A 19312-nucleotide genomic window follows, 5' to 3' on the forward strand; every position below is an offset into this window, starting at 1 on the left:
TTATAGTATCAAAGTCCTACATAAGCAGAGATGGAGCAGGAGAAAGTACTGTCTTCCTGCATTCTAACTTCACTCCCCTATTCCCTATGGCTTTGGTCAATAAAGGTAAATCATGGTGAGAAACTTATTGTTCCTCTTTAAACTAACCTCCCATAGCTCAGAATTTTTTTTTTTCCCCTCTATGAAAGAAGCAGCATCGTAGCCACTTACTGTACCCTGCTTTTTAAACTTCTGTCTCCACAGAACATCAGTGCTGCAGGTCATGCACAGCTTCCTGGTGGAATACCATGGGTGGTTCAACACTTCAGCAGGACAGAGTTCCTACAGGTCACAGCTTAGGGACACCAATAAAACAGTGCGTGAAAAAAGCGTATTGTGCTTGTCATTGAGAGGCTGCCTTTTAGTCCTTCTGAGATTAGGAACATTAATATCTACAAGAAAAAGAAGATCTATTGTTAGAGATTTAGCTCCCTTTTTTAGCTGTCTCTTCTTAAAATGTTAAGTACATGTTCCTGGGATCTTTTCAACTCAAGTCTGCAAGAGAAAAACTCTCTCAGCTTCTCTTCCTATCTACCCGATACCAGTATGTTTAGCCTTTACATACCTTTCCCTTCCCAAATCAGAGACACATAACATGGTAAAAAGTGGTGCTACTTAACAACCTGATAGGTGGTTGTTAAAGAAAAGGAAACTAAGCAACTGAAGGTGTTATTACTACACAGTTGCATTATAGTGATATCCTGAAGCTACAAAAAGGTGTTATGGTAGAAATATGGAAGCAAAGCTGTGAGACTAGCAACAGAGCCTCCCTTTGCATTCCTCCAGATCTGAATTCCCTTCTCTGTACTACATATTCCCCAAATAGTCTATCATTGCCAGCTTTTTATTTCTGTGATCCCGTATGGCTGAGAAAGAGGTGGATGGAATGCAGATTACAAAAATAGGGGACAATAGAGGAACAGCATAAAAACAGTAGTGGGAGAAAGGCAGCAGTCACAAAAGAATTTCAGCTATCTTCATTCATCTTAGAGAAAGATGATGGTAAATCACCTACCAGTCCCTAACAAAAATGCTTGAGTAGGATTGTGTTAGAAGGAAGGACACAATTCTACTGAAGTCATGCAAAAAAAAAAAAAAAGGCTGATGATAAACTTGTTTTCAGAATGCTTAGGATTAGTGTACACACTAACGAGAGTAAGTGCATAAATGGGTAAGTGTATTTTTTGTATGAGAGGAAATAATAGTGTTTGACAATGGCTAGTATATCTGGCTAGCATTAAAACAAGGGATTCACCATCTTCGTACACATAGGAGAAAACAGAATTCAGATCCAGACTCAGTGGCATTATAGATTGCCTCCTCTTCAGTGGAAATATTTGTAAAGATGTATCCCTTATGCTGACTTTGAAATGTGCTTTTCATTAAATTCTTCCTTTTCCTTTAATCCATCCATCAAGCCTGATAGCAAAGAACAGACCTTTCAACAAAGAGCACACTTTCCTTTCTACATAAATTTGGCTCATCTGACTGGACGATCTTCATCCATGGGTTGAATAACCTGGTTTTGTAAATATTATCCACTCCACTCTTTCAATTATAATCTCTGCTCTTTGCAGTTCTTTAAAAACATGTCACATCCTATTGAAGTGTTAAGCAGAGAGAGAAAAATGTAAATTGCTGTTCACATTAAAAGGAAATCGCAGTTTAGAGGGGTATTTGGAGCACACGATTCTGAGTACCTATTTGCTGCTCCCTCCTGACTGGCTAACTGGCTTCATGACAACTGATTCAGCTTGCTCAGTGTCCCAGTTCACCAGTCACGAAAATGACCAAAACAGTATGTTCTTCACAAGCCTAGCGATACCTACACAAATGAAGACAAAGTCCTTGTTTCAATGAGCTTATTCTGAGACTTAATGCGTGGAAAATATTTTTATTGTTTAGCTCAAAGCCAGTAGCTAAGTGAAAAGCTATTTTGTTTTATTTAACAACAACAATAATCTCTGTGGGCAGATACATAAGCAGGAAAATTGTTTCTTTCACGAGCTAGCTTCACTTTGGTAGCGTGAGAAAAACCATCATGCCTTTAAAAGCAAGCCTGGTTAGCTCTCCTTGGTCAGAAAAACAATCAGTGATCAATTTTTTTTCACAGAGCTCGTTGGAACTATAGCGTTTTTGAGTTAAGTTTCCTCTGGTGCCTTATTCCTCTGGGAATAAGGCAGAGATGTGAAAAGACTTTATTCTTCCTCTTGTCACAGATTTAAGCCAGTTGTTCTGGCAAGTCCAACAGGGAGGATTCTCTGTGTGTCACTGAAGCGCTTCAATACTTATCCAATCAATCAACACCATGGCATCCTCATGAGGTTCCAGGAGCTATGAGGACTGCACATATCTGTACAGAGAACATCTCATTCAAAGGACACAGGCTTACTACTCAGCACTATTCCTTCCAACACAGTCAACCCTCCTAAATGCACATACTCCTAGCTCGACAGCTTACCCTGAAACCAATATATCTCCTCTAGATCCATAGAGCCTCCTGGATTCATCAGGTGCTCATAAGCATGGACGAGCCAGGAGAGGCGTCCACAGCCAGGCATTATAAAATGGTGGCAACCGGAGATAAGAAAAAACAACCTATTGCCAGCAGTTTCTGCTTGACCATACTATTCTCAAGAGTAAGGACAGCAGCAGTGGCAGCAACACTTCTGACTAGGTCTGCAAAACTCTTTTTGTACAGCATATTGCTTTGAAGATCCTGGTGTACTGTTAGTGGTTTGCATAGAGTCAGAACCTCTACGTTGTTTTACTGCTTGCATGTATATCCTCTGCTACTGACTGCCCCAAGTAACTACAGTGACACACGACACTTCTCAGAAAAAAACTCAGTCATAATTTGTTAATTGAACATTTTTTTTCTCAGCAGAGTACTTGCAGAAACTTCCTCCCAACAAGTCACTCTAATAAATGTCTATTTCCCTTTTAATTTTTGGCCTTTTGTATTTTATACATACAAATATTACATGATATTCAGTGGCTTTAAAATTAAATCGTTTGACCACTTAAACAAAGACCTGTACTCATATAAAAAGATGCCATTCTAATGAATGTCTGTGCAGATCTGATAATCCTCCTAGAACAGAAAACACATCATATCTACAGAGGGAGAACAGCAGTTTCTCAGCAGTCATTAGCTGTTGTTTCCCCTCTTACTATATTTTCCATTACAGTACCCCCACTGCTGACACCGTGTGTTTTCTCTAGAGTACCATCTGTGTTACCTTGACTGACTTCCCTTCTTTCCTATGTGCTCTCTCCCCACAAAGCTCTCCAGATCACCACCTTCTTCCTGGTCTCATGATAATAATAGAAGTAATTCTGTCCATCTACATGCAATATATTCTCCAGCTTACATTTGGCTATGCTGTTTATCTCTCTATCATACAGACTGAACTTCTCACATTATAAAAGCCAACTCAAAGCACTTTATATATGATTCTCTGTATTTTCTCACTGTAATGATTTACCCTGAGACTGCTTATACTCAGGATCAGTTCAGACTACGCAGGCACTACTAACTGAAAACCTTTTCTCTGAATTTTCTTTCCAGGAAACAAAGGATCAGAATAACATTAAGGTTCTGTCACTATACTTCAGCAAACATGCCTGTATCAGCATCAAATGTAGATGAATGGTTTGAAATCGATGCTGAGCTGTAAGTATATATTATATACCAGCTTTAAGTTATATGAACCAGTCAAGCATTTTCAGTTATTAGTCTCTTTACAGCAGAATTGAGTTTTAGTTCAACTGCTTCAGTTAGTCAGAGGCACACACATGCCAAACTCCTACCTTTTTATTCCAGCTGGGTGGCCTTGCAGGGCAATAAGTAGATATGGTCAGATGCCAGCACAGCTATGCTTTACAGTAAGTCTTCACAGCTCAAGCACTATTTCTAGTCTATCCGTTTTGACTTAGACAAATGGATTTAACATGGGTTAATACTACTGCTTTCAGACAGTTGATGTAACGTTCAAGGAAGTGATTAGATGGAATGAACTAGTTTTAAAGTAGTTTTACATTGTATATCTAGGAAAAGTGTTCAAAGTCTCATTAATGAAACAAAAAAACTTGGGAGAATGGCTGATGTGTTTGTAAATAAATCGTCTGTGACTGTTAGCTGAAAAAAAGCATTTTAGAAGAGAGAAAAAATAGAGTACAAATTCTGAGAAGATCATACTTCTAGAACTTTTTTCAGTAGTGTCCCATGGTATGCAAGACACTTAACAGAGTTACTATATTTTAGTTTAATTTCTACAGTTCTTAGAATTTTAAAGACAGTGTAATATGAGCACACAGGATGGTAACCCATTTTTGCTGAGCAGCCCAGAGCCTCCCTGAACAGGCAGCTCTTTCACCCTGCATTGTAATCACTCAGTAATGTATGAAGAAGGGGTAATCCTCTATGTAACATATATATAAAAGTAACTTGGATACATTACAATGGTGTCTGCTTAAGATGATTCTACACTTCTTCACCTCTAAATTTCCCACTAACTCTACTCTGGCATTATCAGCAAAGCTGAAGGGGGCAGATAAAGCAGGGGAGAGAAGCATAAAGAAGGCCATACCATTAACTCAGATATAATGAAAAGTCACTTATGGCACTTTAAACAGTTCTTAAAATTCATGAAAACTTTGCTTATGTGAAGTTTCACTCATACAGTCTTCTCTGAATTATACTTCAGTGGTATTTCTTCTGTGATCAGCAGCTCTAATAATCAGGCACTACAAAAAGGTTCTGCTCTACTTGTGCTGGGGTGATTACGTAGATGCCTCACAGACTGTGTACTGATGACTGTATGTATGTAATACTGGAAAGGGGTAGGAGATTATTAATCTATTTTCCATAACCTTTTTGTCCTTTTGCTCCCGATGGGATGATTTTGCAGTGGCATAATGCAGGGTTTGTACACCCCATTATGAGTCTGGAAGGAGCTAATGGGCTGTCGGGTACCTAATCAGCCTCTCCCAGAGGCGAACAACAGACTTCAAAGGAGGAACTAAAAAGGAAGCGCCCTGCTTAATTAGTGCTTAGCTAAGAAGAAGAGCAGACTTGGGGGAAGACACAAGGATAACTGCTCCCTGTCAGAGTCCCTTGGTAGAGATGTAGGCCTGGCAAAAGATGTTCTCTTCTTTGGCTGCCAACGTTCAACTCAAGCTTGCCTGAGTCATGGCAGCATGGCCATTTTTCATGTGTAAGTCATTTGCAGAAAAAAACAAAGAATCTGCTGTCAGTACAATCCAGAAGCAAAACCAAAATGGACCTGTTCTGTATGTTCAGGTCTAGTTTTACATACAACAAAAGAAATAGAGGTTGCACATATCTTAAGCAGAGGCTAACATCCTCTCACCCCTTCAGGTGTCCGAGGGCTGGGTGGAGCAGTGGGATGACCTGGAGGGGATGCAGGCAGAGGTACAGGTTGCTGTACACCGCGGGAAGCTAATGAGGGCACAGTCCCAGGTACACTCACTGCCTGGCAAGCTTTAGAGAACAGTGACCATTCAGGAGGCATTTTTATAAATAAACTGTAAGTTGCAAAGGGCTTTTAATCATTAATTTTGTACAACTTCTGTGCTTTTTTATAAAAGGCATGAAAAGATTTGGTTTTGTCACGATAGGTGTTTTCCTTTCTTACTTTTTACCTAAGAAATATCTGAAAATAAATCTGGTCTTCAGTGACTTGCCTGTGAGAGCTGCAGAGTACTTGAGAAGAGGACAATGTTCTAAGACAAATATATGTTCATAATAAGCTCATAAATAAATACTTAATAAAGGACAGACAAACAAAACCTGAATTTCTCTTACAGACTTTGTACATCACAGAATTGTGAACCACATAGATACGTCATCTGACTCTTTACAGGTTATCATCATATTATTCAAAACAATAAACTTAAAAAAATAATAATTAAGGAGTAATTAAAAAAGATAACCAAGATAAGTTTTAATGGATATATGAAAATATACCTGCATCTTAACTGTCTTCAGCAGAAAGAGATTATGAGAAAATACTGTTCCAGAAGAAACTTGTAATAAACAATTTCACTAACAAACCATCTAGATATTTTCTGCTTAAATGTTTTATGTATGCATGTCTGTAAATGCATATGTTTAAATAAAAATATTTTGTCCTCTTTTTGTTACAATCAATTTCAATTTTAATTGTTCTTTCTCAATTTCATTTTTCTCCCTCCAACTGCAGCTCAGATCAAGGTTGGGATAACTAGGTACACTGATATTAACAGAATATACCATTTGAGCACAGACCTCCAATGTTTTCTCTTGGAAGCCTTTTAATTTCTTGCTCGCATCTTGCTGTCTTGGAAACAAAGTAGATTGATTTCTCATAATACCCAGGAGAATACAAGGCATTGACAGCTGAGGAAAGGGACACAGAAGCTTTGGAGACGTTAAAATAACAGAAACAAGAGCTTAAGACCAGCATCTATACAGACTGCTTCACATCCTGTATTATGAAACCTACTCACGTCTAGAGGATACCACTTTGTTTTCAAAGACCAAATGAAGTGCACAGTCAGATTTATTATATGCTTCAAAAAAAGAGAGATATTGTCTCTGAATAAGGAATCCATGCTCAAATGCATAGCAAGACAAATGAAGAAATTTCCTATTTCACATTCTTCATACTGAGTATCATAGAGGTGCACAAGCCTTTCTATGCAGGTTAATTCATAGATGGGAAAATAAAACTCATATTAATAACAGAAAACTATAAATGCTCAAGTGCTTAGAACAGAAGCTTTAAAAGCAAGCAGAATTAAGAGTGGCTGTTCACCACAGGGTAACTGAGGGGAAAAAAAAAAAGTTACCGATGGATAAACTGTGGTGACAGTGTCTGTTTATTCTTTAAGACTAAACAAGTAGGGCATGAGCAAAGTATTACAAAGAAATAAAGAATGTGATAGACAAATAAGTCTTAAAATGGAAAGACTAACTGTTATCTCTCCTAATACTTACTATAAGCTTTTGACAATCAAGGACCTTCTGTAGAAATACCCAACTCTTGGGTTTTAAAACACCCTGAATTAAATCTAATTTAGAAACATCTGGTCTTTGTGTCAGAAAACCCAGGAAATAAGTAGAAAAGTATAATGATCTAAAGAGGCTAAAGGCAAGACAGCATGAGGGAAGTACTGTTAAAACTGAACAAATTATTATATTTTCATACACTACAGATCTAAGTTCAGCATGAAGACTGCCATTAAACATAGCCTAAAAGTAAGTGGAAAAGGCAACCTATTATTCTATATTAGCTTCAGCTGTTTCAGAAGGATGGGATATCTTTATTATTAAAATATTAACCCATATCTATTTTGTATTCACTTTTCACTTTATTCATTGCTTATATTAAATATGTAGCAGAGCAAAAATAGTGCTAAGAAATAAAGATGTCCATTTAACAGCTTCGGAAACAGTCTTGTGAATAAGTATGTGCAATGTAAAGCTAAAATCTCTGAATTTAAGAATATGTTTGTTTTGCCACTTAAAAAAAAATGAATACAACATTAATAAGATTATTGCAAGAGATTTCACTAAAAACTAGTACTTTGATCTCCTAGTTATGTATTAAGAGGAAATCTACTTTCTCTCACATATATCATCACTCTTTCAGAACTTGATACAGGGCTAATAAACTAAGGACCTATACTTTATTGAAAAAGTCCTTCAGGATCCCTTGCAAGTTCTGTAAAACTAGGAATATTAAATGCAGTACCTGGCAAAGTTGGCAATTCTGGTCATTATAATTCACGTCTCTAAAAATCTCAACACATTTTCAATTTGACACAGCACTGCTTCTCAAAATTCAGTTCCAACACATCACCGTCAGCACAGAATATTTACCGAAGGCCACTATGGACACCTCATACTGCCATTTTAATTGGAAGTAGATCATCTTCAGGCTGCGCCTGGTAACACCACCAGAAGCACAGGCCTGTGTGCATCCCACTTCCTGTTCTGTAGTATTTCTGCTATCTACGTCAGGCAAATCTTAAACAATTTGGAAATTTAGCTTTTCTAATAAACTGAAAGAATTATTAACAGTGAAAATTTTGGTTGCTTTCCTGGGGAAGTCCTGCTTGCATTTAACTCCCCTGTATTCCTTGAAATGGGCATCCATACACATATGCACAAAATCAATAAATATATAGGCAGAAAGAACAGCAAAATTAGACACAGAACACTAGTACTGCCAAACCCCATTAAGAAGACATCCAACTCCCATTTGGTCAAAGAATTCAGATAAATGTGAAATTTCTTTTACCAATTTTCGAGATGCATGTTACTTCAGGTTACAAATGCTGTAAGACTGTTGGAGAATTTCCTTTCATTAAAAATATATTTAAATGTATTTAGAACATCTATTCAAATGCTAGACATGCTAGATCTACAGTCTGCCTAACCATCATGAATAACTATTAAAATGCAACAATAAATAAAACTTTTTATTGGAAAGGATCCTTATCATGCAGTTCATTTGATGCCATGGCCCACTTACAAATAACAAAAGGTCCAGTAATTCTAATAGAACCCACCAGAAATACTGCTATTTCACAGTCCTTAACCCCAAATTCTGCCTCTGAAAATCTGGGATAACAATCATTGCAGTATGCCCTTAAAAAGAACAAATCCAGTCTCCAGTTCCAGAGCTAGGGAATCTTCAGCCATATCAGAGCTCAAGTGTCCCCTCTCTCATACAGATTACTGCTGCCCAGGGAAATGAAATCTTGCAGGTATCAAGTTCAAAATACTCAGAATATTTAGCCCAATAGCTCACCAGGTTACATTTCACCAGAAGTTAGAGAGAACAAAGGGAACAAAAGGCATCGTCGGCTCCCTGTTGCTGTATGAATATAATCTTACATAACTAAATGCAACTGAGTAGCAAATTGGCAGCCCCACAACTTTTTTTCAGAGGAAATCATTATTCAGCTATTTCTTTTGGTTGCTTCCTCCACACAATGAGCATTTCTTCAGGCTTCTCTGGGTCGAAGTTCAGTCAATTAGCTCTCCTCCAAATCTCGTTGTAATTCAGAGAACTGTTAATCTGTTGGTCAGGTTGGCTAACATGAAGACATAGATGTGAACAGTTTACTGGGGATATTATGACACTTATCCCTTGATTTCTCTTAGTACTAACCTATGCGTACAGAAAGGGAGGGGTGGTAGAGGTGGTTTTATGTTATGCATACTGCAAGTTTTGAGAACAGGTATGTAACTGGTCAGTAGGACTGTACGATTTCTCAGAAGAAAAAGGAGAGCCATTCCAAAACATTTTTCCTTACCCTTTCAAAGGAACATCAGCATTACAGGAAGGTGACAGCACATGCTCAGTATCTACAGGAGTTGACTACTCTGCTGTGGTTAGTACAGTGCCTACATCACCTACAAACTGACGGGGGTGAAAGAAATATGAAGACTCCAGGTATTGCCATCTACTCACAAAATGATAACACTACTCCCATGCGTGCCACTTCCCAGAGACAATAATCACATAAATCCTCCATTACCAACCAGCAGAGGAAAGCCCTGTGGGATTCTACAATCACCCATGCAAAGCAGTGCATGCAGGTGTCTGTCACAGCTTCCCTCCACTGATGATCACATATTTCAGTTTTGCTTTTACTCCATCGCAAATCTTAATGCAATACCTTCAACATAGTCCTCAGATTCTAGCAACCATGCTCCGTCTGCTTTACAATATTCAGTAGCCTTTTGTAACCTTACTTCTCTATTAGCCTACCGGAAAGTCAAGAAAATTAGCTGAAATACAACTTTCCAAGGGATAAAAATGAGGAAGGCAATTAGGGAATTCATTCTGTGCCACTGGAATTACTACTGGAGCTGGATGAACACAAGTAAAATAAAAATGAGCTGTTGAGGGACATCATATATAACATAACAACTTAAATATTTGCCCAAAGTGCAAAAGATGACATCAGTTTACTACTATAGGAAAGTACGTGGTCTGAAGGCCTGAACGTTGGCTCTACCACTCGGGCAAAAATATTTTTTGTGTATGTGTGTCTCAATTTCTACTGCTGCAAAACTAACACTTGCAAAATTATCTTGCAGAAGTTTCTCAGAATTTAGTGGTGATACTATTAGACAACAGCTGTACAGACACTAGATGCATCATTCTGTGAAAGTTAATATTCACTTAAGAAGCACTGTATGGTACACACAGATCAATAAGCAAAGATGTGAAATACTACTATAAAACTTCCTCATTATACCCCAGAAGCCATCTCCCCTCCACATTCAAAGCAACCCATATTTCCCAAGGATAACTATAATTCTTAATTTTGAGATGATGACTTAGTCATCGCACCTGCCCTTTAAGCATTAAATACCTTCTTAACAAAGCACGTGTCTCTTTTGTGATTTCAAAGAAACTGTAAATGTAGAAGAGTGTGAAGATCAACAGTCAGCAAACAGTCAAAAGGTTTTCTGATGATGAATAACCTTTGAAGTAGCTTACTTCAATATTGTTATTTCTGGAATTTCAAGCATGAACTCTGCAAGCAGCCAGACTACACATTTCTATTCAGTGGCAATAAAAGTCAGCTAATTTGGTACAAAGTACAACAGGATATTATTGTTTATGTATGGTCCTTATCTCATAGTTAAGGGAAAACTTGTGCCAAATTCCACAAGTTATTTCCTCATTAAAAAGAATTTTAGAAACAGAGGGAGGCACGGCGTTAGTGTGCAGCTCTCTAATATTTTTCCATTGAAATGAAAATGTCATCCTTGGAAAATACATTTCAGTACTGAACGTATTCATTAGCCTTTTGCATTTGATCTTAATTTGATGACAAAGACGTTAAATGGATGTCATATTATATGAATGCAGTTTTGACAATGGGTTCATTCATCCATTGTAGTAAGAAAAGGTCCTTGTATTAAAATGGCTTAAAATTTTCAAAGAATCATCTCAAAAGGTGATTAATTTACATGTAAGCTTAAAAAAATCCTGTCACATTAATTTAAAGTTTTTTCCTTAAAAAAGTAATCAAAACACATTTGCACGTTACAGCACTATTGGGTGCCCCCTGCAAAATCACAGTGCATAAATTACAAAGCAAGCTTTTTCACAGTAAACACAGAGCTGTGCATAAATTATAACGATGTCCTCCTAATCCCTAAAGCAGAGCAGAGCTAAATGAATCTTTAAAATGGCCAAGAGCTGTTACTTTTTTTTTTTTTTAAACCATATTGCATATGAGCTTAAATTTCTATCCTTGCATTGCTCCAGGCAGTGGATCTCTGAACAGACATGCTTTTAAACTGTGAATATAGGTGAGAGGATTTCCCCCCACCACTCCACCCCTTCCATTAAACAATGCCTGTTTTCCAGTCCTCAAAATAATGGCATTTGGAATTTGGTTCTAACTGTAGTTACACAAGAACCCCTGAGATATCAAACAGGCTAATGAAACCTGATTGCTCTAAAAGGGACTGGCTGAGAGCTTGGCATTCATTTGCTAAATAAACATTTGAAGTTGTTATCTGCTGCAAATGCTTTCACTTGGGGTCCAATAGTAACTTTCTTGTTATAACACTAATATTTCAAGAAATACCGTAATGCATTGTATGTTAACCAAGTCATAGTATTGGACTGCCACAGCTGTATTAATATTAATTTCTGAAACTTTTAGGCATGGAATATATAAGCTTCTATAAACCTGATAGAAAAACACAGGAAAAATTCAGTGTCTGAATAAAATTTCTTAATAGTTGTTTCAATTTCCTACTGTACGGTCTAACTAGGAACTGATTATTATTAATAAGAAATATCTTTCATCCCTTATTATAGTATATAACTATCTTTCTGTGAAAATTGAGGTAGATTATAAAATATTAAAATAATGAAGAAAATACTGATTAAAAATAAAGTGATTTGAAAAAAAACCAACCTGTTGATTATACCCACATCCACTGTTTTTTTAAATTGAATTAGTCCCAGTATGAGTGTCTCAATAGTAATGCTATAGAGCACTAGGCACCAAATGAATTCTTCTTTTGAATACTCTGAGCTAGAGTTGTGCTTTTGCAGCCTACTGTATTTCAAAAGAATGAAATACGGTCATCAGAATGGTTTTGAGTGTTAAGCTTGAAATGATCTGTCATTGCTTTTTAAATTAATATATTAATAATTTGTGATATTTGTAATATATATTCCTGTATTACTTCAGGTAAAAGATTCGTAGAAATGTCCAGTTCCTTAATAGTATTTAAACTGGCGTATTGTAGCACCCCTTTCCTGCGCTGTAGCCATCTCATGACATAGCATGCATGCAAATTCAAAATGCTTTTAGTTATTGTTATATATATCTTTATTTTGTATTGTAATTTTGCCAGGTAAGGCACTTTTTCTCCAACATTGGAAATTATTTGATCACAAAGATAAAAGAGCAAAATATGACCTGGGAATAAATACCCTAATATGATGAGTAAAATATCATGGGTCTGCCTCACCCTTTGTTCAAGAAAAATAGAAACTTATGTAATGAGGAGGCAGTATTAATGTGTTCATAATTTGCAATTACAGCCCCTGAAGTAAGGTAAGATTTGGATTTCATTTTACCCAAAGTACAATTCAAAGGTAAGACTGTCCTGTATCTATTAGATCTCTAGCTCACCTCTTTCAGAAAACATTAACATTCCTTGTACCTGCTCTACATGCTGTATTTATATGGCAGTCAGCTCCCAAATAGACACCATTAAGATCAAAATAGTTGCTTTTCACAGTATGCAAAGGGAATTTTCTATCTGTGCATACATTACATTGAGGCTGTCCTATGAGAGGTATCTCTCAATTAAATACCACTCTTTCCCCTCTCTCCCCCCCTCAAAAAGGTTGCAAACCTTGTATGTGACTTTTATTATGCCTAGGGGAATGGATGAAAAATTACAAACATTGCCAAATGTGTAACTAGAAAAACTGCCTTGAAGTGGGTGGGGGAGTTTAGATCTTGGCAGCTGCTGTGTAATCAAAAGCTCTTACAAAAGCTAAAATAAATTAAGTCTTGTTACAGAGGCTTGCTGATTCTGGGAGTTATTTTCCTGCAGACATTATAGGATGTTCAGTTTTTCAGACAGCATTCACTGCGGTAGCTGTCCAGAGCAAGTGCACTGTATGTCCCCTGAACAGGAATAATTCACAAAAGCACCAGATTTTTTGAAACAATGCAGAATTCATGCTTTTGAAAGCATTAAATGCAGCTAAGAACTGAAACTCTGGCTATCTGTGGGTTCTGTTTGCTAATTTCTTTAAACTTAAGTCCTGTTAACCAAAGAAATCAGTAGGATGTGGAAAGCTATGGCTGACATGGATATTCAGTGCATCTTTACTGATACATGTAACTGCAAGCCATAGGCATCAAACTGAGTCTTAATCTAATTTTAAATTAAATTTGTCAACTGCATTTTGCTTAAGATATTGTTGATGTCTAAGGAAAAAGTAAGGTAAAAAACTTGCTAGAAAGAAAATCCGGATTATATTATGTTTTGTGAGTCGTGGTTCAGAACATGTGATTGAAGATGTACCAAGAGGTGACTGTAATACTTTACATACTATTCGTGGTTTCATGTATGTTAAATATCCTTCCTCACTTTTGGGAAACTACAGCTCCAAGATGGTGTCCTCGCTATTAGGCATCAGGGAATACAATAATGGAGAGCTACTTCTTTAGACATACTGGCAGCTGACTAGACTGGAAAAAGCCCCCAACACTCCTAATAGTTTTAGCATATGCTTATAACAAGAGTAAGGTTTCACGGCTGAATGGGATTTTGAAATCTTCTGTTTTCAATCCACAGTTGAATAGAACTACAGGATCTGGAAGTCATCTGCTCCTGGGAAGTGGGACAGAATTTGGAGAGAACACCTGCATACATAGCCTATGAAGAATTGCTAAGCATCAGGCAGGTTCAAGCTTCTTGTTTCTGCTTTGGGATTAAAGTCAAACAGCAAATCCAAATAACTTTAGCACAGTCAAGAACAAGTACTTTTTAAAAAACAGAAAATTAATCCTTTCCTGAACTATGGATTATAATTTTGTATTTTTAAATAATATATTTAATTTTCAGGTGTTTCCTGAGGTTCATATTGAGTCACATTCCAACATGAATTCAAACCAAGTTTAAAAAAAATCTTATTTTTAAATATGATATGAAATGTGTAACAACTCCCAAGGAGAATTCCACAATATAAGTGGAACACCCACGTAACTTCTTTTTTTCCCATGTAAACAGAGACCTATGATTAAAGCCTGAGCTCCCATGGTTTTGATGCATACAAGTATGCATTACACACACCGTCTCAGCAGGCACTCATTATGCACTCACAGCAAAGAAAAAGTAAATGCCTCACTGAACAAGGAGGAAGGAGGAGATTTTTCACTAGTTCTGTTGAAAGGCAACAACAATTTAGAGAAACGAGACACTATTGCACACTCCTTTTTTATCCATGATTTGGGATAAAATTATTTACTGATAATAAATAACTGAAACAGTACTTCAGCCAAAAATTGTTTCTGGAAGCAATAAGCCTCAGGAATTCCTTACCATTCAAAGAGTAACTACACAAGTATATAAGATTAACTAGGTAATGTAAAACCTGAGTAAATTATTAATTCAAGTTAAACCAGAAATAACAACCTGCCCTTTAATATTTTGGGGGTAAATGATATATGTTCAATTACTTCAGACACACAGTCACTGAAAGCTAGAATTAATCCAGGAGACATGGTCTAGTTCTTTATAGTATTTTTGTTCTACAGAGGATGTATATTAACCCATTAGTTTCAGATACCATAAATAATACAGATTATGTCAATATGCACACGTAAAAGAAGGTTACTTTTACGGTATGTCCTCCATTCTTTCTCCAAAGACCACTGCATACTTTATCTTTAAGACGTTGCCCCAGTCATGTAGAATAATACAGGCTATATGCATCATGTATACTGCTGTATTCAACTTCAAAGTAACTGTGTTTGCCTCATTCACCTTATTACAGGAGGCATGTGGAAAACTACTCAGTATGCCAACAGCTACCAAGATATCCAAGCTAAACACAGCTCTTGTGCGGTCATGGGTATTCCGAGAGCTTCTACTTGCATTATCCCATTATCTGAACATCAGTTTGGGAAAGACAGAAATAAATGTGGCTGGATTCCACTGCAGCTTAATTAATTTGATTCTCCTGCTACATCAAAACCATAAAACTCTGACCCACAGGTATTCCATTGCCTACAGTGTGGTGCAGAGAGCTCGATATGAATGAGAAACAGTTATTCCCATCTCACAACAATCAAGATTTCATTTATTTTCCCTCTTTACACTACAATGACTTCCATCCTCCCTCCAAAAGCACAGATTAAACTAACCTCCTTCCAGAATATCTAGCAATATGATTAGATAGATTAGCAATAGATTAGGACATTTGCCTGATGCGAGGAAAAAAGTCAAGCCCCTAATTCAAATACTGTACCAACCATTCATAAAACCCACATAATTTCTAGCAGTAGAAATTTGGAAATTTCTTGCCAGAGCAGACAAATACAACACAGCCACAGCACCCATTTGAGTCACACCACAGGAATGAGCCTGGAGTTTCTGCACTCCTCCTATGCAACTAACTCTTCTTGGGCATAATCTCCAATCCTGTAAATAAATAAATATTGACTAGTTTCTCCTGAAGGTTTTCAGAACACATTACTTACTTTTGAACGCCATTCAGTCCAACACCTCAACTTAGTGGATTTCCTATTGCAATTATATTTTGCATTTTCAAAGAGTTGTACCTCTCTCATATAAAACAGAAATCTCATTCTTGACAAAAATACCTCTTACCAGCCTACAAAGAGTTCTGGTTTGAAGAAATCTGGCCAATAAAATACCTAGTTAGATAATTCCTCATCAACAAAACTAGAATTATTTAGCAGCTTGGGGGCTTGCATCATCTGAAAGCAGGACAATTAGTAAGAATATAAAGAAGGGCTTATTCTTTTGCAAGGAACTGCGATAAAAAGAAAACCAATATTTGACATCTTCGGGAAAGTAGTTTAGAAAAGACATAGTGACTTAGTATGGTAAGGACTGTACACTTTGGTATCTATATGCAATCCCTACTGATATCAATGAATGTTATTTATTTATATCTGAGGGAAGAATTTATTTTTAAGAATGCAAATACAGATTACATATTTAAATTAATGAAGCATGTAATATGTGTCAAGGAGGAATTGTACAGAATTTTTTTTTACTAGTTTTAATGCTATCTGTAGCAGTTTTCACACATTCTTAAATTAGTCTGTAGGCATTTTGAAGGTTAAAAAACAACAAACTTTGAGAACATACTCATGAAGTTCAATGTGAAGAACAACATAAATCATATGCTGGAAGGGTGGCATTTCAGTTTTGCCAGGGGCAAGGCAAAAAACATAAAACCAACTGTGTTAAATGGAAACTTGTTACATTAAAAGTAAAGGTAGGAAAGGAACAGTAAGACTAAAGCTGAGCCTGAAAATTACACATTTATCATAGTTGTTTTCTGCAGTGTCTCTCCTATTCAAGCTTTACAACCTAAGGAGTCAAAGACAAAGGGTGCAGTGACTGTGTAAATTAAAGAAGCATTTCACAATAAGGCAAACAACTGTAAACTTTGGAGGGCTGTTCTGACAGTATATACCTGGAAGTGCAACTGCTGCCCTGTACACCAGGAATCTCCTCTATACCAGGAAACCCCTATACTCTCATAATTCCATATATTCTTCCACTTCCATTTTAACACTACTAGAGGCTCACAGGTGGGACTAAGACAAATATTCCCTGAGAAAAAGAGCAGCTGGAATTGCACTACTGTGTCACTGAGCCAAATTCTGTTATGAAACTCTAACTATTGAGTTTTAGACTGGTATATGGCCAGGCTTCAGCCCATCCATGTGAAAGAGGCCCCATATTCAGTGTACAGACAGTCTGACACCATAGGTGCCAAAACTTATGCAAAGTATGTACTCTGAACACGGGCAGTGAGTCAAGCATTTAAATAACTTCACTATCAGTTTTAGGATAACATTTTTAACAGATGCAGCTGGTTAGAAAATATCTAGCATATCCCCTTCTCCTCTAGCCTCTTCTTCCTTGTAGTGGTTGAAATTTTACCACTTTGTTGCTAACAGTATTTGCGTAGCCGCTGTTGAACATAAGGTCTAAGGCAAGAAAACCTCCACCCATCAGAACTATAGGCTTTTTGCTGACTGTTGATGGCTTTAATTTTCTGTTGAATAGCAAAACCAAGTCTTGCTCTTATTAACAACATAATTGCAGAATTATTTCCAGCTAGTACTGATCCCTCTTGCTAAATGCACTCCTTTCTGCACCTTTACCTTTCCTAGTGCAGTAATTACTGGGCTACAACTGTGGAACACCTTGAGGTTAGAAAGAACCTTTGGAGGTCATTTACTGTGAACACCCTGCTCCAAACAGGGCTGGGGTGGGTTGCTCAGGGTCTGCCCAGGAAAGCTTTGAATAAGAGCAGAGAATCCACAACCTTTCTGGACAACCTGTTCCAGTGCTGGAGTTCCCTGTTGTGAAGTTTTGGGGGTTTTCCACCAAGTTTAGTAAGAACCTTCCTTGTTGCAACTTTTGATGTTTGGTTCTTTTTTGTTCTTATCTGTAACAACCAGAACCATTTTCCACCTTCTTTGATTCTCCCGTGTGTTAGAGGTCAATGAAGAGTTCATGATTTACAGCCCCTAATGGATGAAACTCCATCCATCCTCCTGAAAATATATACTTGAGCAGTTGTATCCAGTGCAAGAACAATTATAAAACACAGATGAAAAGTCCATATGTTTAAATTTTTATAGATAAAAACATCAGATCAACTGCTGAAATGTACTGCATGTTAAAACTGTAGTGTTCCATCACGTGCTTGCAGGAAGTTTTGCCACAACCTAGCAAAATACTACAGCATGCAAATAGTCTTAAGCACTTGAGTAGTTCCACTGATCTTCAAAGGGATTATTCACATACTTAAGTTAAGCACTTTATTAAATGTTTTGATGTATCACAGTCACAGTCTAGGTCACAGTTTCAGTACAAACTTGGGCAAACATCTATATAACAACACATCAGAAGATATTTTTTTCAGACAGTACCACACCTAGTTGAATGTTAGTGTGTACACGTATCAAGACAAAGAATATTCTTCAAAACAGAGCTTTGTTCTACCAGTTCTTCAGCATTATGGATATGTAACATGTATTTTTATAACATTGTAACTGTAGTAATTTGATTATGATATGTATATAGATAGAGATACAAAATAAATGTAGCTAGCATTGGACTAAATATTGTAGAGCTTGCTCATTTAGACTATTTGCAAGAGTAAAGGAAGACTTGGCTCATTATTTGTAAACATATTCAGTACCTACTGTAGACAGAGACCAGAAATACTGAATATTCTAAAGCAAATCTAGGCTAGCTCTGTAATGAAATTTTAAATTTCTAAGCAGCTACGGACTGTCAAATGGAAAGAACATAACAAAATTATTAGTTTGTGGCAAGGTGATTAAATTTACATAAAGACTTTGGCTTTGATTAAATGCTAGGGGGGAGGGAAGAATCCTGTAAAATACAGAATCCCTTAAGTCCCACATCTGACTTTGTCAGTTCTGTATTTCATGCTTACAGATTCAGTTATGGCAGTAGTAAAACCTGGGGTTTTTTCATCTCTGAAAAACTGGAATAGCTGTAAATCAAATATATTTGGATTCTGACTGTGCTGACTGTGTACCTCAAGTTTAATTTTGGAAATTAAATTTAGGAAAAAATGTAAATAGAAACAGTAGCTTTAGAAGTACATTTTTTGTCTATTCTTTTGTATGTGGTTTGTTCAAATAACATCATCAACACTATCAACAGACAAAATTACTAGAACTGAAAGATTTCTTCCATGGTCCACATATTTGTCATTAAAATGGTGCAGGCTTTCTTATGAAATATGTTTCTCAAAGAATTTCAGTTCACAAATTGCAGAAAAACTCTAAAGTCCTGAATTTAAGTGAGTAAAAAGAAGGGAGTGGAACACGATGTCAGAAAAACACACCAATAATATGTGGAATATATAATACTATGCAATCAAGGCAACAGCAGTTTCTGTCTCACAGTACTAAACGTATTTTTGTTCAAGCAAGTATGCACTTCACCTGCAGC

The 19312-nt window shown here is 36.8% G+C and overlaps 1 long non-coding RNA gene across 1 annotated transcript in view; it reads right to left on the reverse strand.

Annotated features, from left to right (window-relative positions):
- Nucleotides 1–301: 301 nt before the first annotated feature.
- Nucleotides 302–19312, reverse strand: part of LOC141949137 (uncharacterized) — a 40743-nt gene continuing 21732 nt past the window's right edge. Inside the window, exon 3 of the long non-coding RNA XR_012630666.1 lies at nt 302–431. This is a non-coding gene — a long non-coding RNA (uncharacterized LOC141949137). The remainder of the gene's footprint in view (nt 432–19312) is intronic.

The sequence above is a fragment of the Strix uralensis genome, chromosome 13 (genome assembly GCF_047716275.1).
Source record: "Strix uralensis isolate ZFMK-TIS-50842 chromosome 13, bStrUra1, whole genome shotgun sequence".
NCBI classification, from domain to species: Eukaryota; Metazoa; Chordata; class Aves; order Strigiformes; family Strigidae; genus Strix; species Strix uralensis.